Source organism: Hypanus sabinus, chromosome 19, assembly GCF_030144855.1.
Source record: "Hypanus sabinus isolate sHypSab1 chromosome 19, sHypSab1.hap1, whole genome shotgun sequence".
Taxonomy (NCBI): Eukaryota; Metazoa; Chordata; class Chondrichthyes; order Myliobatiformes; family Dasyatidae; genus Hypanus; species Hypanus sabinus.
In genome coordinates this window covers 68981409-69005905 of record NC_082724.1, presented here as the reverse complement: position 1 = coordinate 69005905, position 24497 = coordinate 68981409, and the positions used below count along the sequence as shown (strand labels likewise).

The 24497-nt window shown below is 42.4% G+C and overlaps 1 long non-coding RNA gene across 1 annotated transcript; it reads left to right on the top strand.

The window, feature by feature from the left end:
• The first annotated feature begins 242 nt into the window (after positions 1–242).
• On the top strand, positions 243–24497 carry LOC132378015 (uncharacterized). Its single transcript, XR_009506866.1, has 3 exons — positions 243–1667; positions 20947–20974; positions 23303–24497. It is a non-coding gene; the product is annotated as an uncharacterized LOC132378015 (long non-coding RNA).

Here is a 24497-nt window from a genome sequence, read left to right as displayed (position 1 = left end):
ATTTATAGAAGAATTCAATAGTTCAGGTAGCATCTGTGAAGGCAAAAAGGTGTAATTGGAATTGGTTTATCATCATATGTAATGAGCTACAAAGAAAGGCTTGTCTTGCATAATCTTCATACAGATCAAATTATAGAGATAATACAAGGTAAAACAATAACAGAATGTAGAATAAAATTTAACGGCTAGTGAGAAAATAAAATGCGAACAAAAAATAAGGGTAAAGCGTGAAGGTAGAGCGTGAAGTTGAGAGACCATCTTTCTGTTCTAGGGAGCCATAGAGGTACAGTAACATAGTGGTTAGCACAATCACTTTACAGCACCAGCAATCCCTGATCAAGTTTCAATTTCAGCCACTGTCTGTAAGGTATTTGTACATTCTCCCTGTGACCATGTGAGTTTCCTCTGGGGGCTCTGGTTTTCTTACACATTCCAAAAAGCATACAGTTAGGGCTAGTGAGTTTTGGACATGCTATTTTAGTGCATGATGCATGGCGACATTTGCAAGACATTTCCTTGGACCATTTCAGTTGCTGACACAAAGAAATGGATTTCACTGATGTTTTGTTATATATATGACAAGTAAAGATCTTTTCAATAGTTTTGTAACAGTGGTGTAGAAATTGTCCTTGAGCCTGGTGGTATGTGTTTTCAAGCCTTTGTATTTCCTGATTGATGGGAGAAGGAGACTAGAGAATGTCTGAAGTGGGTGGGATCTTTGATTAAGCTTTCTGCATTTCTAAGGCTGCAAGAAGTATAGACAGAATCAATAGTGGGGAGAATGGTTTCTGTGACGTGCTAAGCTGTGTACACAACTCTCTGCAATGTCTTGTGGTCTCAGGCAGAGCGGTTGCCATGCCAAGCTGTGATGGTGCATTGATACACAATGGTAAGTCAACATCCTGATCAGGACCGAGAGGAAACAGAAATGATTGCAGGTATATAGCAGTGTTAGGAGGGGTGGTGGGATAGAGGCTGGTATGTGATAAGTGAGATCAGATGGGGGGGGAAGTGATAGACAGGTGAAATCTGGTTGGAGGGCGTGAGAAGGGATGGTAAAGATGAACAGTGGGAGAAGAAAGCTGGGTTGACAAATGCTTGACAAGTGAAGTCTCTGTGCATGCAAAGTTTTAGCATCGACTAGTAGTATCACCATAGTGACAGCATGGTCAGTAATTTCTATTAGTCAAAGAGTATTATAGCATTGAAACTGGCCCTTCAACCCGCCTAGTCTGTACTGGCCCTTCAACCCATCTAGTCAGTGCTGAACTGTTATTCCTCTTAGTCCTTTCGACCTGCACCTGAACCATATCCCTCCATACCCCTCCCATCCAGATACGTGCAATCAACAATAGTGTGGTAAGAGAGGCCCTTCTGAAGTTAAGAGTACATGGCTCAGTCCTACATTAAGGAGAGTTAGTCTGCATCAAATCAAATTGTAAATCTTCAGTTTTTACCAATATGATCTAAATCTCATTTCTCATTGATTCAGAGTTTCAACACAAATTTGGCAAATGCTTTCCACCGACTGATGCTGCTGATCTACTGAGTTCCTCCAGCTGATTGATTGTTGCTCCAGATTCCAGTGTCTGCAGTCTACTGTCTCCATCATCTACTGCTCACCCCATCAGGGTCAGAAAGCTTTGGATGGACCAGGGATGTACAAGGTATTTCCTTCCATGAAGTCAGATGGACTTCTTTTGCAAAAGACCTGTGGATTAATGGCCACCATTAAGGCTTTCTTTCCAAGTTCCAGATTTATTTAATTAATAATTTTTTTACTTCAAGGATCATCTTTATTTGCCATATACATTTACATGTATCAGGAATTTAGGAATTTGCTGTGGTGTTTATGTGACTTGCAACAAAATGAAACAATAACATTCCGTCACTATAAACAATAAAAAAATTATATTAAAATATTTGCCACTTTCTTTCCCATTCTCCTAATCTCTCTAAGTCTTTCTGCAGCCCTTCTGGTTCCTCGACACTACCTGTCCCTCCACTAATCTTCATATCACCTGCAAACTAAGCAACAAAGCTATCTATTCCATCATCTAAATTGATACACAGCATAAAAAGAGGTGGTCCCTATACTGACCCCTGCGGAACACCACTAGTTACTGGCAGCCAGCCAAGAAAGATTCCTTTTATTCCTACTTATTGTCTCCTACCAATAAGCCAATGCTCTAACCATGCCAGTAACTTTCCTGTAATACCATGGGCTCTTAACTTGGTAAGCAGCCTCATGTGTGGCACTTTGTCAAAGGCCTTCTAAAAGTCCAAGTATACAACATCCACTGCATCCGCTTTACCTATCCTACTTGTAATCTCCTCAAAACATACCAACAGGTCATCAGAAAAGATTTTCCCTTAAGGAAACCATACTGACTTTGTACCATCTTGTCCTGTGTCACCAAGCCTCATCCTTAACAATTGAATCCAACAGCTTTCCAACTACTATCAAGCTAACTGGTCTATAATTTCCTTTCTGCTGCCTCCCTACTTTCTTAAAGAGTGAAGTGACATTTGCAATTTTCCAGTCCTCCAGAACCATGCCAGAGTCCAACGAGTTTTGAAAGATCATTGCTAAGTGTCTCCACAATCTCTACTGCTACCTCCTTCAGAACACAAGGGTGTAACTCATCTGGCCCAGGTGACTTATGTACCTTTAGGTCTTTCAGCTTTTGAGCACCTTCTCCCTGTAATAGTAATTGCACTCACTTCTCTTCCCTCATACTCTTCAACATCTGACACATGGCTAGTGTCTTCCACAGTGAAGACAGATGCAAAATACTCATTTATTTCATCTGCCATCTCCTTGTCCCCCATTATTATTTCTCTGACCTCATTTTCTAGTGGTCTTATATCCACTCTCATCTCTCTTTTATTTTTTATATACTTGAAAAAGCTTTTTCTATCTGCCTTGGTATTGTTGGCTAGCTTGGTTTCATATTTCTTCTTTTCCCTCCTAATGATTCTTTTAGTTGCTTTCTATAGTTTTTTAAAAGCTTTCCAATACTCTATCTTCCTGCTAATTTTTGCTTTGTTGCATGCCCTCTCTTTTACTTTTACATTAGTTTTGACATCCTTGTCAGCCACGTTTGTACTATTTTGCCATTTGAGTATTTCTTCAATTTTGGAATGCATCTGTCCTGCACCTTCCTCATTTCTCCCAGAAACTCACACCATTGCTGCTCTGCTGTCATCCCTACCAGCATCTCCTTCCAATTTACTTTGGCCAACTCCTCTCTCATACCACTGTAATTTCCCTTACTCCACTGAAATACTGCTACATCAGACTTTACTTTCTCCCTATCAAATTTCAAGTTGAACTCAATCATATTGTGATCACTGGCTCCTAAGTGCTCTTTTACCTTAAGCTTCCTTATTTCCTCTGGTTCATTACATAACACCCAATCCAATATAGTTGATCCCTAGTTAAGAACAAACTGCTCTAAAAAGCCATTTCATTGACATTCAACAAATTCACTCTCTTGATATCATTTACCAACCTGATTTTCCTAATTGACTTGCATGTTAGAATCTCCCATGATTATCATTTTAGGGCACATGAGAATGAGATTGGGTGAGACTAGAACTAGAAGTAATGGGTGGAAGGTGAAATGCTTAAGGGAAACATGAAGCAGAACATCTTCACTCAGATGGTGAGAGAGAAGAACGAGCTGCCAACAGATTAGATTAGATTAGATTCAACTTTATTGTCATTGTGCTGAGTACAGATACAAAGCCAATGAAATGCAGTTAGCATCTGACCAGAAATGCGAAGAATAGTGTTGTTTACAAATTAACTGTGAATAAAAAGTAAGTTCTGCAGCACACAAATATAAAAGTACTGAGACAGTACAATACGGGTGCAATACTGCTTAGTGTTGTGAAGTGAGGTTCAGCAGGGTCACAGCCTCAGGGAAGAAGCTCTTCCTTTGCCTGCAGGTGCAGGAGTGGAGGCTCCTGTAGCACCTACCGGATGGGAGAAGAGTAATAAGTCCATGGTTAGGGTGAGATGCATCCTTGATAATGCTTTTTACCCTGACGAGGCAGCGTTTATGGTAGATGTTCTCAATGGTGGCAATTGGGTGCCAATAATCTGCTGGGAAGTTTTCACCACACGCTGGAGTGCTTTGCAGTCTGATATAGGACAATTGCACTACCACACTGGGATGTAGTTGGTGAGTATGCTCTCAATTTTTTTTATTAAACAAAATATACTTTATTCAAAAATAAAATTAAGTACAATAAACCATTCAATGACTCTCAATCCTTTACAAATGTTTCCATTACGGTCTTTACATTTCCACACTTTTTGCCACCCACGTGGCACTCTGTTATTCCATATATAAAATAAATTCCATAAATAAAATAATGAGGGGGATAGATCGAGTTGACGTGGATAGGTTTTTTCCATTGAGAGTAGGGGAGATTCAAACAAGAGGACATGATTTGAGAATTAGGGGGCAAAAATTTAAGGGTGACACGAGGGGGAATTTCTTTACTCAGAGAGTGGTAGCTGTGTGGAACGAGCTTCCAGTAGAAGTGGTAGAGGCAGGTTCGGTATTGTCATTTAAAGTAAAATTGGATAGGTATATGGACAGGAAAGGAATGGAGGGTTATGGGCTGAGTGTGGACCAGTGGGACTAGGTGAGTGTAAGTGTCGGCATGGACTAGAAGGGCCGAGATGACTTGTTTCCGTGCTGTAATTGTTATATGGTTTTATGCTATATGGTTATATATGTACATATCCTTGTTGAGTGGTATATACCCCACCCCCCTACCCCTCAACACTCGCGGGAGAAGAACCCTAGGCTGTGGTCCTTCCCCACCGGTGGCTGAACCAAGTTTCAGTGCGTCCCTCAGCACGTACTCCTGCAGCCGAGAATGTGCCAGTCAGCAGCATTCTCCTACGGACATCTCCGTGTGCTGGTAGACCATAAAGTTTCGGGCTGACCAAAGAGCGTCTTTCACCGAGTTGATGAGTATGCTCTCAATGGTACAACGGTAAAAGTCCATCAGTATCCTGGGACAGAGGTGAGCTTTCTTGATGATCCGCAGGAAATAAAGTCGCTGATCAGGGTGGAGGAGTTCAGGGACCCGGTGAGATCCTCAGATACTGGTTTGATTTCAACCTTTAGGGGAAATTTGGTTGTACGTTGATCAGAAGGGTATGGAGGACAATGGTCTGGGACAATGCAGATAAATAGTAGTTCAGCATGCTCTAGATTGGTCAAAGGGACTAATTCTGTGCTGTAGTGTTCTATAACTCTGACTACAGATGCGGAATAAAATGTACATAAATACTCAAATGCCAGCATCTATTTCCAGCATTATAAAAAGGAGTATATAGTGTTTACAGTGTAGTGCAGTGACTGATGTAATAGATAGAGGGGGATGGGGAAGGGCTAACTAGAATTTAAATTCCCTAGAAATCACAGTGGACTTAACACACGTCTCCTGAACAATAGCCCATCTCTCTGGTCATTGGCTCAGTCACTTAAACACTTGTCACTTACTCCTTCTGTCAGCTAGATTTTGTCAGCTCTAATACTCAGGTCTCAGGTTGACTGACTGGTACCAATTAATCCTGTAATGGCTTTTATTTTTTTCACCACTTTTCTGTGATTGCTGGGCTTATTTTCTTCAGGGCATAGAACTTAAAAGGAATATGTTACTGTGAATTTGACTGGGGTCAGTTATTAACAATAGACCAGGGTGCATTATCCCCCTCCCTCACCACAACCACACCACTTTGTCTGATGTGAGTCATTGTGAGCTGGGAAAAACAAGTTCACTCTGAAAGCAGGCAACCTCCTGATTGCCAATCAAGATAAAATGAGAGTAGAGAAAAAGATGCAAATACTGGGAGTGATGGTGGAAAACGCTAGAAGTATGCAGTGTTCTCAGCTACTGAAAAAACACAGGCAGGTTGACAATCCAGGTTGTCCTTCATTGAATCATGGAATTTATATAGACAATGCTGTGAAGATTTAGAAGATTTAGAAGATTCCTAAATCTATGAAGACTTAGGGAATGCTGAAAATTCACAGCATTCTCAGCTACTGGTTGGCAATCCAGGTACAAGCAAATCTTTCATTAAATCATGGAATTGATGTGTCAAGATGGATGTCATTTGTACCATTGAGGCTGCACTAGCAGCTAGTACAGCAATCTTGTTAATCTTATCAAAATTAGAATCAGGTTTTTTATCACTGACTTGTAGGTCATGAAATTTGTACTTTTTACACTTTCGTTTCTCAAGTACTTTTTATAACGTTGTTTCACATACCCCTCAATGGAACAGAGTCCTGGCTTAATACTTACAAGCATAAGGCAGCACCCACAACTGTGAAGTATTTGCTCAGGGTGGCACAGTAGCACCGCACTTTACTGCACCAGCGATTAAGGTTCAATTCCCACCACTGGAAGGAATTCGTAAGTTCTCCCTGTGAGTGCTTGGGTTTCCTCACATGTTCCAAATACTCAAGGATTATTAGGTTAATTGGACAAATAGTGGTGTGATTGGGCAATGGGGACACATTGTTACGATACTGTATCTCTATATAAATAAAACAAATAAACACATCAATCTATGAAGAGTGGCTGAGCAGGCTATTACAGTCCCAGCCATCACTGATCAAATCATGCCACTTTTTGTAAGGAATTTGTATAGTTTCCCCGTGACTGCATGGGTTTCCTCCAGTGCTCTGGTTTCATCCCGTATTCCAAAACTGTATGGGTTAAGCTTATCAAGTTGTGGGCAAGCTATGTTGGCACCAGAAGTGTAGCAACACTTGCAGTCTGCCCCCAGCATATTCTCAGTCCATGTCGGTCATTTTACGTTTAGAGGTACATATGACAAATAAACCTAATCTTTTAAAATCCTTTAGATACTGCACCTATATACCTGCCTAAATGTTTGTGCTTAAGGCACCACATGGGGATGGAACTCATAACTTATAGCTTACTCAGTGTCCGTTGGGACCATATTTGCACATATGCATGGAATAAACTAAACAATGTTACTGGAATCAAGGAAAATGGACCTGCAGTGGAGTGCATGAGATTTTCTTTGAATACGAAAGTTTAAAGAATGTCCTGGGCATGGCACAGAGTTCCTCGTTCAGCATCCAGCTCAGATGACATCTGACCTGAGAACATTAGATGCTAATGTAACGAACAACCAGTTTTCAGTTCCCATTGAAAGAAACTCTCAGCTTAATGAGCAGAACATCTTCGGTAAATGTGAGTAAACCTCAGTATAATGTCATACTGTATTCATGAATACAGTCTCTGTATGAGGCAGGCAAGCAAAATAATTTTAATTCAGCCCCTTCTGTGTATCACATAAATCTAGCCCCTAATGAGTTACAGTTGGCAGCACTATAACAGGTCCTTGCATCTTGCTGAGATTACAAAGAAACCATTATCTACAAATTGGTTCAATAATTTATTGTGGTACATCAACCTTTTAACTGCAATTTTAAAAACTGAACATGTCAAACACTTCTTAACTCCTATGGCAGAAATCTGGATGCCTAATTGGTGAGCTTTCCTGATTGTGCAGAATATGTTGTGGGACCATAAGAGGTTGTGTAAGATGTACAAACCCAGGAATTTGAAACTGTTTGCAGTTTCCACAGCTGTGCAGCCAATGTAAAGGGCGATGTGAGCGGGGCGAGTTCTCCTGAAGTCAATAACCTTCTCCTTTGTCTTGTTGACATTGAAGGAGAGTTTATTTGCCTCGCACCAGGCCTTGAGCTCTTCCACCTCCTCTTTGTAGGCTGTCTCATCGTTGTTGGTGATGACCCCCAGCACTGCTGTGTTATTGGCAAACTTGACAGTGTGATTACTCAGGTGCCAAAAAAGGGACATCAAGGAGGAGGCGACATAGCATCCATGCCAGGACCACCACAATCAAAAAGTTATTTTCCTCAAGCAGTAATGCTGATCAATACCTCCACCCAGCAACTCCACCACAACTTTATTATTTCCTGTCCGTCACCTAGTGTACACAGCGTGGTGGGGGGGGGGGGGCACCTGGGTTGAGAATAATGTTCACCACAATCAGAGTAATGGAGGTACTTAATGAATACTTTGTTTCAGTATTCACTATGGAAAAGGATCTTGGTGATTGTAGGGATGACTTGCAGCGGACTGAAAAGCTTGAGAATGTAGATATTAAAAAAGGGATATTAATAGATATTAAGAAAAGGATAGAATGTAGTTATTAAGATATTAAGAAAGGAGATGTGCTGGAGCTTTTGTAAAGCCAAGTTGGGTAAGTCACCGGTACTGGACAAGAAATACCCCAGGCTACCATGGGATGCAAGGGAGGAGATTACCAAGCCTCTAGCAATGATCTTTGCATCATCAATGAGGACAAGAGAGGTTCCAGAGGATTGGAGGTTGTGGATGTTGATCCTTTATTCAAGAAGGGGAGTAGGGATAACACAGGAAATTATAGACCAGAGAATCTTATTTCAGTGTAAGTTGATGGAGAAGATCCTGAGAGGCAGGATTTATGAACATTTGGAGAGGCATAATATGATTAGGAATAGTCAGTATGGCTTTGTCAAAGGCAGGTCATGCCTTATGAGCCTGATTGAATTTTTTAAGGATGTGACTGAGCACATTGATGAAGATAGAGCCATAGATGTAGTGTATATGGATTTCAGCAAGGTATTTGATAAGGTACCCCATGCAAGGCTTATTGAGAAAGTAAGGAGGCATGGGATCCAAGGGGACATTGGTTTGTGGATCCAGAACTGGCTTGCCCACAGAAAGCAAAGAGGGGTTGTGGATGGATCATATTCTGCATGGAGGTTGGTGACCAGTGGAGTGCCCCAGGGATCTGTTCTGGGACCCCTACTCTTGGTGATTTTTATAAATGACCTGGATGAGGAAGTGGAGGGATGGGTTAATAAATTTGCTGATTACATAAATGTTGGGGGTGTTGTGGATAGTATAGAGGGCTGTCAGAGGTTACAACGGGACATTGATAGGATGCAAAACTGGGCTGAGAGTGGCAGATGAAGTTCAACACAGATAAGTGTGAGGTGGTTCATTTTGGTAGGTCAAATATGATGGTAGAATATAGCATTAATGGTAAGACTCTTGGCAGTGTGGAGGATCAGAGGGATGTTGCGGCCCAAGGCCATAGGACGCTCAAAGCAGCTGCACAGGTTGACTCTGTGGTTAAGAAAGCGTATGGTGTATTTGCCTTCATCAACTGTGGGACTGAGTTTAAGAGCTGAGAGGTAATGTTGCAGTTATATAGGACTCTGGTCAGACCCCACTTGGAGTACTGTGCTTAATTCTGGTTGCCTCTCTATAGGAAGGATGTGGAAACCATAGAAAGGGTGCAGAGGAGATTTACAAGGATGTTGCCTGGATTGGGGAGCATGCCTTATGAGAATAGGTTGAATGAACTCAGCCTTTTCTCCTTGGAAAAGCCTTTTCTCCTTTTCTCCTGACGAAGGGTCTTGACCCAAAACGTTGACTGTTTCTTTCAGCGGATACTGCCTGACCTGCTGAGTTCATCCAGCTTTTTTGTACGTCTTGATTTGACCACAGCATCTGCAGTGCACTTTGTGTTTACTAGAGGATGAGAGGTGACCTGATAGAGGTGTACAAGATAATGAGAGGTACTACTCATGTGGGATAGTCAGAGTCTTTTCCCCAGGGCTGAAATGGCTAGCACGAGAGGGCATAGTTTTAAGGTGCTTGGTAGTAGGTACAGAGGAGGTGTCGGGGTAAGTTTTTTACGCACATAGCGGTGAGCACATGGAATGGGCTGCTGGAGCAGTGGTGGAGGCAGGAATGATAGGGTCTTTTAAGAGACTCCTGGATGGGTACATGGAGCTTAGAAAAATAGAGGGCTCTGGGTAAAGCCGAGGTAGTTCTAAGGTAGGGACATGTTCTGCACAGCTTTGTGGGCCAAAGGGCCTGTATTGTGCTGTATGTTTTCTATGTTTCTATGTTGCTACAATCCAGAAACAGCATTTTGACACAGGTGTCCTGGTTTTCTAGGTGTGACAGGGCTGGGTGCATGACAGATGTTATAAGATCTATTGTAGAGTGGTTCTGTCAGTCAGCATATTGGTGAGTATCCAACGTGGCAGGAATGGAGTTTTTGATATGTGCCATTACCAGCCATTCAAAGCACTTTATGATGATTGGTGTTGGTATCTAATGCAATAGTTGTTTAGTTCTGAAGATGTAGAGTTCTTTGGTACAAGGATGATGGTGGCTGATTTGAAGCATTAGGGGACAGTGAATGAGTGAAGTGTGGATGTCCGTGAAGACACCAGTGAGCTGGTGTGCACACCACCCAAGAACTCTGCCTGGGATGTTGTCTGGCCTGGTTACTTTAATGGGATTGACTTTCAGCAGAGTCCTTCTCATGCCTGCTGCTGTTACAGTCAGTGGTTGCTCACTTGGGAAGGTGTTAGTTTTTGTGGCTGGTGTTGTGCTGGATGCCTTGAAGTGTCTATATAAGTTATTTCGAGCATCAGGGAGGGAAGCCTCACTGGCAAATGTGCTGGTTTTTAATGACATTTTGAAGATGTTGAACATGAACTGAAATTGGCCTTCATTAGTCATGGGTGTTGTAACTAAGTGTTATTAACAGTAAGTTAATACTAATCGGGAAGCTGTTGGTAACAAGCCGCTGGTTCCGTGGTTGGCGGGGTTTTACTCCCAGTATGCATTGTATATAGTTCCACCACCCAGGCCGCACAAGGTATCTGACAGCCTCTGTATTGTTAATATCATTTGCTGTCCCAGATAAAGATGTTCTTTCAGCCATGAAATTGTCGAGTGGTCCTTTTTTAAAGTAGAAATTACCACAATGGGACTGAGTTCAAAAGCCATGAGGTAATATTGCAGCTCTAAAATAATAGGGCAGGTTTGTTAGAACTGTTGGGGAAGGTTTAAACTAACTTGGCAGGGGATGGGAACCAGACTGAAGGGACTCAGGAAAGGATGGATGGCAAAAAAGTGTGCAGTCAGATTGTCAGGAAGGGCAGGCAGGTGATGGGGCTTCGTTGCAGCCAACAGGCTGAGCATCAAATCATTATGGACACAGAGTTAGAAAGGACAGCAAATACGGTACTCAAGGTGTTGTATCTAAATGTATGTAGTACAAGAAATAAGATGGATGATCTTCTTGCAATATTACAGATTGTTGGGTATGATGTTGTGGCCATCACTGAATCATGGCTGAAGGATGTTTGTAGTTGGGAGCTGAATGTCTAAGATTACACGTTGTATCGGAGGGATAGGAAGGTAGGCAGAAGGGGTGATGTGGCTCTACTGGTAAAGAATGGCATCAAATTAGTAGAAAGATGTGACATAGGATAAATGTTGAATCTTTGCTGGTTGAGTTTAGAAACTGCAAAGGTAAAAAGACATTTATTGCAGTCAAGTACCAGCCTCCCAACAGTGACTGGGAGGTGGGCCACAGTTTACATCAGGAAATAGAAAAGGCGAGTCAAAAGGGCAATGTTACGGTAGACATGGGAGATTTCAACATGCAGGTCGATTGAGAAAATAAGGTTGGCAATGGATCTCAATAAAGTGAGTTTGTTGAATGCCTAAGAGATAGCTTTTTAGAGCAGTTTGTTCTAAACTAGGGGATCAATTATACTGGATTGGGTGTTATGTAATGAACAGGAGGCAATGAGGGAGCTTAACGTAAAAGGGGCATTAGGAGCCAGTGATCACAACATGATTGAGTTCAACTTGAAATTTGATAGGGAGAAAGTAAAGTCTGATGTAGCAGTATTTCAGTGGAGTAAAGATAATTACTGTGGTATGAGAGAGGAGATGGCCAAAGTAAATTGGAAGGTGCTGCTGGCAGGGATGACAACAGAGCAGTAATGGTGTGAGTTTCTGGGTAAAATGAGGAAGGTGCAAGACATGTGTATTCCAAAAATGAAGAAATACTCAAATGGTAAAATAGTACAACCATGGCTGACAAGAGAAGTCAAAGCTTTTGTAAAAGCAAAAGAAAGGGCATACAACAAAGCAAAAATTAGTGGGAAGATAGAGGATTGGGAAGTTTTTTAAAAACCTACCGAGAACAACTTTAAAAAATCATTAGAAGGGAAAAGATGAAATATGAAAGCAAGCTAGCAAATAATATCAAAGTGGATAATAAAAGATTTTTCAAGTATGTTAAAAATAGAAGAGAAATGGGAGGGAATGTAGAACCACTAGAAAATGAGGCAGGAGAAATAATAAATGGGGTCAAGGAGATGGCTGCTGAACTAAATGAGTATTCTGCATCTGCCTTCACTGTGGAAGACACTAACAGTATGCCTGATGTTGTAGTGTGTGAAGGAAGAGAAGTGGGTGCAGTTACTGTTACAAGAGAGAAAGTGCTCAAAAAGTTGAAAGATCTAAAGGTACATAAGTCACCCAGACCAGATGAACTGCACCTTAAGGTTCTGAAATAGGTAGCATTAGAGATTGTGGTGGCATTAGAAATAATAGAAACACAGAAAACCTACAGCACAATACAGGTCCTTTGTCCCACAATGCTGGGCTGAACATGTACGTACTTTAGAAATTCCCCACGGTTACCCATAGACCTCTATTTTTCTAAGCTCCATGTACCTATCCAGGAGTCTCTTAAAAGACCCTATTGTATCTGCCTCCACGACCATCGCCAACAGCCCATTCCATGCACTCACCACTCTCTGCAAAAAATCTTAACCCTGACATTTCCTCTGTATCTACATCAAGCACCTTAAAACTTTGCCCTCTCGTGCTAGCCATTTCAGCCCTGTGAAAAAGCCTCTGACTATCCACATGATCAATGCCTCTCATCATCTTATATACCTCTATCAGGTCACCTCTCATCCTCTGTTGCTCCAAGTAGAAAAGGCCGAGTTCACTCAACCTATTCTCATAAGGCATGCTTCCCAATCCAGGCAACATTCTTGTAAATCTCCTCTGCACCTTTTCTATGGTTTCCACGTCATTCCTGTAGTGAGGCGACCAGAATTGAGTACAATACCCCAAGTGGGGTCTGATCAGGGTCCTATAAAGCTGTAACATTACCTCTCAGCTCTTAAACTCAATCCCACGCTTGATGAAGGCCAATGCACCATATGCCTTCTTAACTACAGAGTTAATCTGCGCAGCAGCTTTGAGTGTCTTATGGACTCAGACCCCAAGATCCCTCTGATCCTCCACACCACCAAGAGTCTTATCATTAATACTTTATTCTGCCATCATATTTGATCTACCAAAATGAACAACCTCACACTTATCTGGGTTGAACTCCATCTGCCACTTCTCAGCCCAGTTTTGCATCCTATCAATGTCCTGCTGTAACCTCTGACAGCCCTCCACACTATCCATAATACCTCCAACCTTTGTGTCATCAGTAAATTTACTAACCCATTCCTCCACTTCCTCATCCAGGTCACAAAGAGAAGGGGTCCCAGAACAGATCCCTGGGCCATGAAGAATATGTCCCGTCTACAACCACTCTTTTCCTTCCGTGAGCAAGCCATTTCTGGTTCCACAAAGCAAGGTCCCCTTGGATCCCATGCCTCCTTACTTTCTCAATATGGGGTACCTTATCAAATGCCTTACTGAAATCTGTATACACTACATCTACTGTTCTACTTTCAACAACCTTTCAATAATCATTGGACTCTGGCATGGTGCCAGAGGACTGGAAAATTGCAAATGTCACTCCACTCTTTAAGAAAGGAGGAAGGCAGCAGAAAGGAAATTATAGACCAGTTAGCCTGACCTCAGTGGTTAGGAAGATATTAGAGTCAATTGTTAAGGATGAGGTTATGGAGAACTTAGTGACACACGACAAGATAGGACAAAGACAGCATGGTTTCCTTCAGGGAAAATCCTGCCTGATGAACCTGTTGGAATTCTTTGAAGATGTTACAAGTAGGGTAGATAAAGGGGGTGCAGTGGATCTTCTGTATTTTAGAAGGCCTTTGATAAGGTGCCACACATGAGGCTGAATACCAAGTTAAGATCCCATGGTATTACAGGGAAGTTACTAACATGGTTAGAGCATTGACTGATTGGTAGGAGGCAGCAAGTGAGAATAAAATGATCCTTTTCTGGATGTCTGCCAGTGACTAGTGGTGTTCTACAGGGTTCTGTGTTGGGACCACTTCTTTGTATGCTGTATATAAATGATTTAGATGATGGAATAGATGGCTTTGTTGCCAAGTTTCCAGATGATACAAAGATTGGTGGAGGGGCAGGTAGTATTGAGGAAACAGGTAGGATGCAGAAGGACTTACACAGATTAGGAGAATGGGCAAGAAAGTGGCAAATAAAATACAACGTTGGAAAATGCATGGTCATGCACTTTGGACGTAGAACTAAATGTGCAGACTGTTTTCTAAACAGGGAGAAAATCCAGGAATCTGAGACACAGAGGGCAAAACACAAAAATACAACTGCAGATGCTGTGGGTCAAAGAATACGTACACAATGCCGGAAGAACTCAGCAGGTCAGGCAGCATCTGTGAGAAAAGAGTAGCCAACGTTTCGGGTCGAGACCCTTCATCAGGAATGACCCATTTTTGAGGCCTGTAACTCAGCAGCCCACAATTTAACCCTAGCCTAATCACAGGACAATTTACAATGACTAATTGACCTATTAATCAGTACATCTTTGGACTGTGGGAAGAAACTGGAGTGGCTGGAGAAAACCCATGCATTACATGAGGAGTACGTACCAAGTCCTCACAGGAAATGCTTATAACTTAAGGGAGAAATTTACATAACTTCAGATAAAAATATAGAAAGTATTGTTTGTACAACGAGTATATAGTAATCATGTACTTGGACTGGAAAGGAGCAGGGGAAGAGAGTCAAACACAGGTAGATGGGATTGGTGTAAATAAGGATCATGGTCAGCATGGGTGAGTTGGGCCAACGAGCTTGTCCCTATGCTGTACAACTCTTTGACTCTAATAAGAATCCACCACAACTTACTTTTTCTAACAGAAATGTTTATGGACTTAAGTCTCTGGCTATCCACTTGACACTTCTCTCATTCTCCTTCAATCCAGAGCCCTGGCTTGCTCAGCCTAAACTCGGAAGACCTGCTCTCCAATCCAGGCAGAATCTTGGTAAATCTCCTCTGCACCCTCTCTAAAGCTTCCATATCCTTCCTATAATGAGGCAACCAGAACTGAATATAATATTCCAGGGTGATCTGACCAGGGTTTTTTAGAATATAAGATCATTAGACATAGGAGCAGAATTAGGCCATCTGGTCCATCGAGTCTGCCCTGCCGTTCAATCATGGCTAATCCTTTTTTCTCTCTCCTCCTCAACCCCAGTTCCCCACCTTCTCCCATAACCTTTGACGCCATGTCCAATGAATAGCCTATCAATCTCTGCCTTAAATACACCGAACAACCTGGCCTCCACAGCTGCATGTGGCAACAAATTCCACAAATTCACCCTTTGGCTAAAGAAATTTCTCCACATCTCTATTTTGAAAGGCAACCCCTCTATCCTGAGGCTGTGCCCTCTTGTCCTAGACTCTCCCATCATAGGAAACATCCTTTCTACATCTACTCTGTCTAGGCCTTTCAACATTCAAAAGGTTTCAATGAGATCCCCCCTCATCCTTCTGAATTCCAGCAAGTACAGACCCGGAGTTATCAAGCATTCCTCGTATGATAACCCTTTCGGTCCTGGAATCATCCTTGTGAGCCTCCTTTGGACCCTCTCCAATGCCAGCATACTGTTCACAATACTCAACGTGAAGCCTCACCAGTGCCTTATAAAGCCTAGCATCACATCCCCGCTCTTGTATTCTAGACCTCTTGAAATGAATGTTAACATGCCATTTGCCTTCCTCACCATCAATTCATGGGGTGGGGGGGAGGGGAAGGAAGAAGAACTGGCTAAAAGGTGATACGTGAAGCCAATATGTTCTGGACCCTTACCAAATGTCACAGATCAAACACTGAAACTCTAGGTTCACATATAACGTGCAAAATAATTGACCAGGACTAGTTCTGTTTTACTTTATCCCTCCCTTTATCCTTTAAAGAAATTTGTCGCTGAAGTTATTCATAACTCAAAGGAGACCAATCATCCCAGGAATGAAAGGGTTAATGCACAAGGTGGCTCCTTACTCTTTCTGTACTTGCTGGAGTTAAGAATGAGGGAGGAAACTATTGAAAGACCTAGACAGAGAAGAATTTGGGAGGATGGTTCCAGTAGGGATCAGAGGGCACAGTGTCAGAGTATGAGGCAATCCCTTTAGAACAGAACACACAAAATGCTGGTGGAACACAGCAGGCCAGGCAGCATCTATAAGGAGAAGCACTGTTGACGTTTCAGGCTGAGACCCTTCATCAGGATTAACTGAAAGGAAAGGTAGTAAGAGATTTGAAACATCTGCCCTCACCCCATCTGCCCACCACTCCACTCGCGATAGGGTTCCCCTTCTCCTCACTTACCACCCCACCAGCTCCAGGTCCAACGTATAATTCTCCGTAACTTCCGCCACCTCCAACGGGATCCCACTAGCAAGCACATCTTTCCCTTCCCCCCTCTTTCTGCTTTCTGCTAGGATCGCTCCCTATGCGACTCCCTTGTCCACTCATCCCCCCATCCCTTCCCACCGATCTCCCTCCTGGCACTTATCCTTGTAAGCGGAACAAGTGCTACACCTGCCCTTACACTTCCTCCCTCACCACCATTCAGGGTCCCAGACAGTCCTTCCAGGTGAGGCGACACTTCACCTGTGAGTCGGTTGGTGTGGTATACTGCGTCCAGTGCTCCCAGTGTGGCCTTTTATATATTAGTGAGACCTGACGCAGACTGGGATTCAGTTTCGCTCTACACCTATGCTCGGTCCGCCAGAGAAAGCAGGATTTCCCAGTGGCCACACATTTTAATTCCACGTCCCATTCCCATTCTGTAATGTCTATCCATGGCCTCCTCTTCTGTCAAAATGAATCCAAACTCAGGTTGGAGGAACAACACCTTATATGCTGGCTGGGTAGCCTCCAACCTGATGGCATGAACATTGACTTCTCTAACTTCCATTAATGTCCCTCCTCCCCTTCTTACCCCATCCCTGACATATTTAGTTGTTTGCCTGTTCTCCATCTCCCTCTGGTGCTTCCCCCCCCCCCCTTTTCTTTCTCCCAAGGCCTCCTGTCCCATGATCCTTTCCCTTCTCCAGCTCTGTATCACTCGCCAATCACCTTTCCAGCTCTTGGCTTCATCCCACCTCCTCTGGTCCTCTCCTATCATTTTGCATTTCCCCCTCCCCCCACTACTTTCTAATCTCTTACTATCTTTCCTTTCGGTTAGTCCTGACGAAGGGTCCTGGCCCAATACGTCGACAGCGCTTCTCCCTATAGATGCTGCCTGGCCTGCTGTTCCACCAGCATTTTGTGTGTGTTGTTGTTTGAATTTTCAGCATCTGCAGATTTCCTTGTGTTTGCCCTTTAGAACAGAGATGAGGAGAATTTCCTTTAGCCTGAAGATGGTGAATCCTTGGACTTCATTGCCACAGATGGCTTTGAAGGTCAAATTATTGAGTATATTTAAAGCAGAGGTTGATAGATTACCGAGGGCATCACAGGTTACAGGGAAAAGGCAGGAGCATGGGGTTGAGCAGGATAATATATCTGCTATGTTGGAAAGGCCTAATTCTGCTTCTATGTTTTATGTCCATTATGTGAATTGTGGTATGAATGTGGTTGAGAGACAAGAAAGAGAGAATAAGTAAGCCAGTATGATGACTTATGGCCCTAGAAGAATCAGGTTGGGGTTGCCGCAAATCACGAAACTTATTAAATAGTATAGCTAACGGGAGGGAAAGCATCATGTCCAAGTTTACCTATGACAGGAAGATCAGTAGTATTGGAGACATTATTGAAATGTTAATGGAATAAACAAATGGATTAAACTGGGGCTTCAATTTAGATATTTTCAACCTCACCCATTTTGTAATCAGCAAGAACAGTGGTGGGCACAGCTCTGCACATCACAGAAGCTAGCCTCCTCCCCATAGACTCTGTCTACACTTCTTGGTGCTCAGTAAAGCTGCCAACATCATCAGAGACCCAACCCTTACCAGACTCTTCTCCCCTCTCCCATCTGGCAGAAGGTACAAAACCCCAGAAACACATCCACCAGACTCAAGGAGAACCTGTATCCCACAGCTTTAAGATAACTGAAAAATCCTTACCCCTTAGTAATAATAATCAGAGCGGCACAGAGGGAATCTGTAATTACCAATAAGTACCTTTATTGTCTCAAATGAAGAGCATGTAAATTTACACAACCGAACACCTGTGTGCACACCTACTAAGTTTGCCTGACCCTCCATGAACAATCAAAGAATAGAAAAAGTAATACTTGTAAAAGGAGTCTATGCTGGCCATGTATTTCTCATGGTTCAGATCTAATCTCTACATGTCTGTGGAGTACTCTACATCCCCAATGGTGGGTGGCTAGAGAGTTGTTGCTCCTTGAAGCTCCTAACTCTTACAGTGTTCCTCATCAGTTCAAATGATACATTCCAACCCCATTGGCTCAAGGTCACCTGACCTAGCTGGACTCTTATTGGTTCTGATCCAAGGCTACAACCAGCATTGATCTATGGTCTCTGCCCTCAATCTTGTGCCTTTGTCCTTTTTAACTCTGACTTGTTTAAAACAGTCAAACCAGGTGACTCAGACACTGAGTCTAACAAGATTACAGATTGCTTCTACTGCAAACCTGCCACTTTACACATCTGAGAGTGGTCTTAGGTTTATCGGGTCATTAGCTGAAACTCCTAATGTCCACATTCAATAGCTCTGATAAAGTTATTCCAGAGCAAAAATCAGTTTAACAAACTATTCACAAAATGGGGGCTGAATGGTAGTTCCACAAAATGGCCACCTCCATTCCTGTTCACTAATTTTCATTCTTTCTGACCAATAGTCCTCTACTACAATAATATGGATTCTTGACCTCACCATTTATATTGTTATGGCCTTGTACTTCTCTGTCTTCCTGTGCTAAACTTTCTCGTTAACTGCAACATGACAGAGAGCAGTGAATCATTGCCACAGATGACAGTGAAGGCTGAGTCATTAGGTATATTTAAAGTGGCATTTCATAAGCACTTAATTAGGAAGGAAAGGCATGAAAGGTTACGGGGAGATGGCAGGAGATTGGGATTGAGCCTTGGCAGAGCAAAATAAACTCAATGGTCCTAATAGCCTAAGACTGATTCTATGTTCTTTACGTTGTGAAATACATGGCTTTGTGGTACAGTGCAAAGCCACATAAAATACTATAAATTGCCAAGCAGATAAATAATGCAAAAGAAATAAATAATAAACTTGTGTTCAAGGGGTCAGTGTCTGAGATTACACTACTGAGCATGTGTGACAGGTTACTGGTAAATCATAAGGCAAGAGATTTGACTGAAAATGGTACTTGTACCGTCTTTTCTGAAGCAAGTTGTGATGAACTATCACTGCAGACAGTGAGGAGGCAGGTGGAGGTGAGGCTGGTTCGGGCGATGAACCATGTTGAGTCAATTGCAAGGCGCAACATGTTTGAGTTGCCAGGTTTGCAGACGGAGTTCATATCACTACCAGAGATGGTGTGAGCAATTTGGAGAGGAGTCAACGAGGAAGGGTTTCGATGCCCGTCAACCTAATCTGGGTGCGAGGTTTGATTGATCGCTCGAGCTGAGTTGGTGAGATTAAGAATGAGTTCAGGCTGGGTGGTGTTACGAACCCCGTAACTGGGTCACTTACCAGCAAAGATAGAGAGGTCCGTTGAAGTCTGATGATACGACTTTTAACAGTATTTATTAGTAAAAATACACAAAAATAATATCAAAAATAATATCAATGCAAACATACAGATAATATACGTCGTCAATACTAAATCTAAAAGTGCGGGTATAATAATAATCAATAAGAAATAAGCTCTATTGTTGTCTAGGGGATAATGTATTGTCCGAGGGAAATATAACAGTCACTCAGTTCATGTAGGCTGCAGCCTTTGGAGACCGCTGGGTTTTCAATGGTTGGAGAGAGAGAGAGTTTTGGGAGAAAAACTTACCGGCTTTCCTTTTATGATTTCGATCCGTTGGGAGTTCCGTTGGTGTGGCTGTTCACTCGTGGCCTCTCTCTCCTTTAGCTAAAGCCGTTCTTCCATGGCGAGCCTGCCAATCCCAGGCAAGGGAAGGACACACATGAGCCCCCCACCAGCTGTCACTATTAAACGCTGTCACGGGATTTCTAGTGTTTCTCCTGGTGCGTCTAAAGGGATTGTTCCCCAGACCTTCTTTTATCCTTACTCACGGGGTCTCAGATGTCAGTCAGGTTGGGATGATGCAATCCCTCAACCAGCCCACTCTGGTCGTCCCCTGAGGGGCTTCACTGAATAGTACGGTACTCAATACACAATTCCGTCTAAGAGACAATAGCCGTTATCAATGGTTTTGTTTCGCTGAGGCCAGGACACATTCCAAACCTTGTGGATTCTCTCTCATTTCCTGGGTCCCAGACCCGAATTAATAGCGATCTTGCGATTCTCAAAAAGGAGGGGGCGACTTCGTACCCTTCGGCCCCTCAGAGTTGTGGCACATTCGTAACAGTGGCCTCAACATATCGGAGTGTCTGGATTTGGGTCCTAGAACGGGACACTACTTGGTGCTTGGGCAATTTAAACATTGGCCCAGGTAGACTGAAAGCCCAAGGGTCGGGTATGAAGGTGAAGGTTGGGTTGACTTTGCTCACTCTCCGCCAAGGCTGTAAACGGATCCAGTTGCTGTGTGTTTCTGCCCTGCTGGTGAACTGCATCTTGGCGAGATGCAGCATTGGATCACTATTAAATTCATCGATTCAGATAACCAGCATTTCCAGCCTAAATGTTAACCTGATTTTCCCTTCTCCACAGATGCTGCCTGACCTGTTGAGTATTTCAGGTATATTCTATTTCAGATTTCCAGCATTTCTAGATTTTTGCTACATTGGGGTGCCACAGTAGCATAGTGGTTAATGTGATACTATACAGCTCAGAATTTAGAGTTCTATTCCAATGCCATCTGTAAGAAGCTTGTATGTTCTCCCCATGATTGCATAGGCTTTCCCTAGGGGCTTTGGTTCCCTCCCATAGTCTGAAGTTGTACCTGTTAGCAGGTTAATTGGTCATTGTAAATTGTCCAGATATTAGGCTAGGGTTAAATAGGTGGGTTGCTGGGTGACAGGGATCATTGGGCTGGAGGGGCCTGTTCTGCACTGTATCTCTAAATAAATTGCTGAATGTGTTTGTGGCTGCTTTTCTGCAGGTGGTTCACATCTAACTACATTCCTCACAGCAGTTTTTCACACTGCTTTTATGGGCAAAATATTTTACAGTCCATTTCCTCTGCCTTTTAAGACTAAATTGATTCTATTGCATTCATTTTACACATAGTGGCTCACTTTGAACTTGCTTACTGGCACTTTGAGGTCTATCACCAAAGACTAAAAAACTCCTACATTTGTATGGTGGAGACCATTCTGACTGGTTGAATCTCCACCTGATATGGAGGCTCCAACCCGCAGGATAAAAAAAAAACTGCAGAAAGTTGTAGACTCAGCCAGTTCCATCACAGGCCCAAGTCTCCTCTCCATCAAAGACATCTTCAAAGGGCAGCATGCATCATTAAAGACCCTCACTCTCTACGACGTGCTCTCTTCTCCTTCATACATGCCCCTCAGATTCCTCTTAAATATTTTACCTTTTATCCCAAGCTTATGAACTCTAGTTCTAGTTTTACCCAAACTGATTGGAAAAAGCCTGCATGCATTCATCCTGTCTATGCCCCTCATAATTTTGTATACCCTGATAAGATCTGCCCTTATTCTCTTGCACTCCAGGGGATAATCTCCTTTTCAAACTTTCCCCGTAACTCAAGTTAAGTCCTAGAAAAACATTGTAAAGTCTCTCTGCATTATTTTAAGCTTATTCTTTTAAGGTATTAATATATCTTTCCTGCAGGTAGGTGATATGAAGCAAAACATACAGAAGGTCCTTCTGCTAAATGTGATCAGTGTGATGGGTGTTTGACGTCTGTCAGCCATCAAGTACATATTTACACTGACCCAGTTCTATTCTCTCCACATCCCATCAACTTCCTCTCACCTACACACTAGGGACATTTATTGGCCAGTTAAGTTATCAATCTGTACGTCTTTGAGGTGTAGGAGGAAACCGGAGCAGTTGAAAGAGGCTTGTGTGGCCACAGGGAGAACGTGCAGACTCCACAAAGACAGCATCAGGGGTCAAATTTGAACTTGGGTTGCTGGAGCTGTGGGGAAGTTAGTTTCATTTAATGCAGAAAAACCATTAAAGCGATATGTGAAGAGATCATGAGAGTTGATGAAGAGGTGGAAATTAAAAAGATGAATGCTTTCAAATGAAAGCGGTAAAAAATTACGTACACTCAGGATAAAAGTCCTCTAACTAAAGTTCAAAGTACATTTATTATCAAAATACGTATATTGTATACAATCTTGAGATTTACCTCCTTGCAGACAGCCACAAAACACAGAAGCACACCAGACCCATTAAAAACCCCCACACAACAAAGACTGTCAAAAACCCAATGTGCAGAAAAAAGAACATCATGAGAATAATAAAATGTAAACAAATAACACACAAGATATTAATAGAAGAGTCCCTGAAAGTGAATCCACAGCCACGGAACCAGTTCAACGCTGAGGCAAGTGCCAATGGTTACAGACCATGGCTGCAGAGTCAGTTCAAAGTTAACAAAATAAATTTATTTATTAAAATATATACATGTCATCATATACAACCCTGAGATTCATTTTCTTGTGGACGTATTCAATTATAATTATTTTACATACTAAGCTTAATCCTTTAAAATTTAACATAGTCCCTTTCACTGAAAATCTGTCTGAAAGAGTGGACAAACTGTTTAAATCTGAAATTGTATGACATCGGGTGTCCTTTCTTACACACACAGATGATGAGAAACCATGATAATACATACTCAGGAAGCAAACAGCATCATATTAGAGAGGATCACAACCATTGCACAAACAATGAGATGGGGATCAGCCTGAGTGGGAGTGGGAGGGGATTATGGTTAACTTTGTCATGTTTATTTACCTGACGATGGGTGGGTCTTGAGATTGTCAATGCTCACTGATGTCTCTCAGCCCTGAGGCATCCAATTAAATGGTATGAATCTACTGTTGTTTACAAATACCAAGTATGTCTGTCGGTGGCTATTTTTCATTAGGAGCTTGAGAAGATTTGATATGGCAGCAAAGATTCTCGTAAATTTCTACAGATGTTTGGTGGAGAAAATGCTGACTGATTGCACCACCACCTGGTATGGAGGTTCCAATTCACAGGACTGAAAGAGGCTACAGAGGGTCGTGACTCAGTCAGCTCCATCACGTGTACAAGCCTACCCACCACCAAGGACATCTTCAACAGGCAGTGCCTTAAGAAGGCAGAATCCCTTATTAAGGACCCTCGCCTAGGACATACCCACTTCTCATTACTACCATCAGGGAGGTACAAAAGTCTGAAGAATCACACTCAACGTTTTAGGAACAACTTCTTCTCCTCTCCCATCAGATTTCTGAATGGTGCATAAACCCATGAATAGCACCTCGCTATTCCTCTTTTGCTCTATCCAATTCCTCATTGCAACTTAGGGTAGCTTTTATATTTTGTACTGTACTGCTGACACAAAATAACAAATCTCATGACATATGTTAGTGATAATAAACCTGATTCTGAGAATTACTGTTTGGTGAAATAATTATAAGGTTAATGTTAATAGATTTGACATAGAGCAATACAATACAAAAACAGGCCCTCCAGCCCATCTAGTTCTTGCTGAACTGTTATTCTGTCTAGTCCCATTGACCCACACCTGGACCACAGACCTCCATACTCCTCCCATCCATGTACCTAATTGTGTTGAATAAATACCGCTAGGTTACAATGAGACATTGGGATTAGGAGCAGCGGGCAGTTAAAGAGAATATGGAAGAGAGTCAGTTTTAAATGGAGGTGCCAGACTCTATAAAGTGAGGAGGTGATGAATCCACACACAATGTTAGTTTGGAAATGGTAGAAACTTGAGATGAGACATGGGAATCTGAACGAGTGAACTTAAAGACAGTGGAAGAAGTGACTTATCTTCGCAAAGCTGGAGGACAAGCGTGAAACTGAGAAGCAGTTCAAAGGCTACTGGAACAAATTCATAAGCTGTGGTGAGTAACTTATAGAGCAGGTGATGAGCTGCAGAAATTAGGTGACAGTTGTTTGTAGTAATGGGTCGTCTTGAGATGGGTATTCAGAACAGGTGAGGTTGAAGGTGAGTAGTTCTCGTCACCTGGTATTCTTGAGGTACTACTGTTGCACATGACAAAGTTCAAAGTAAATTTATTATCAAAATACATACATGTCACCAACATACA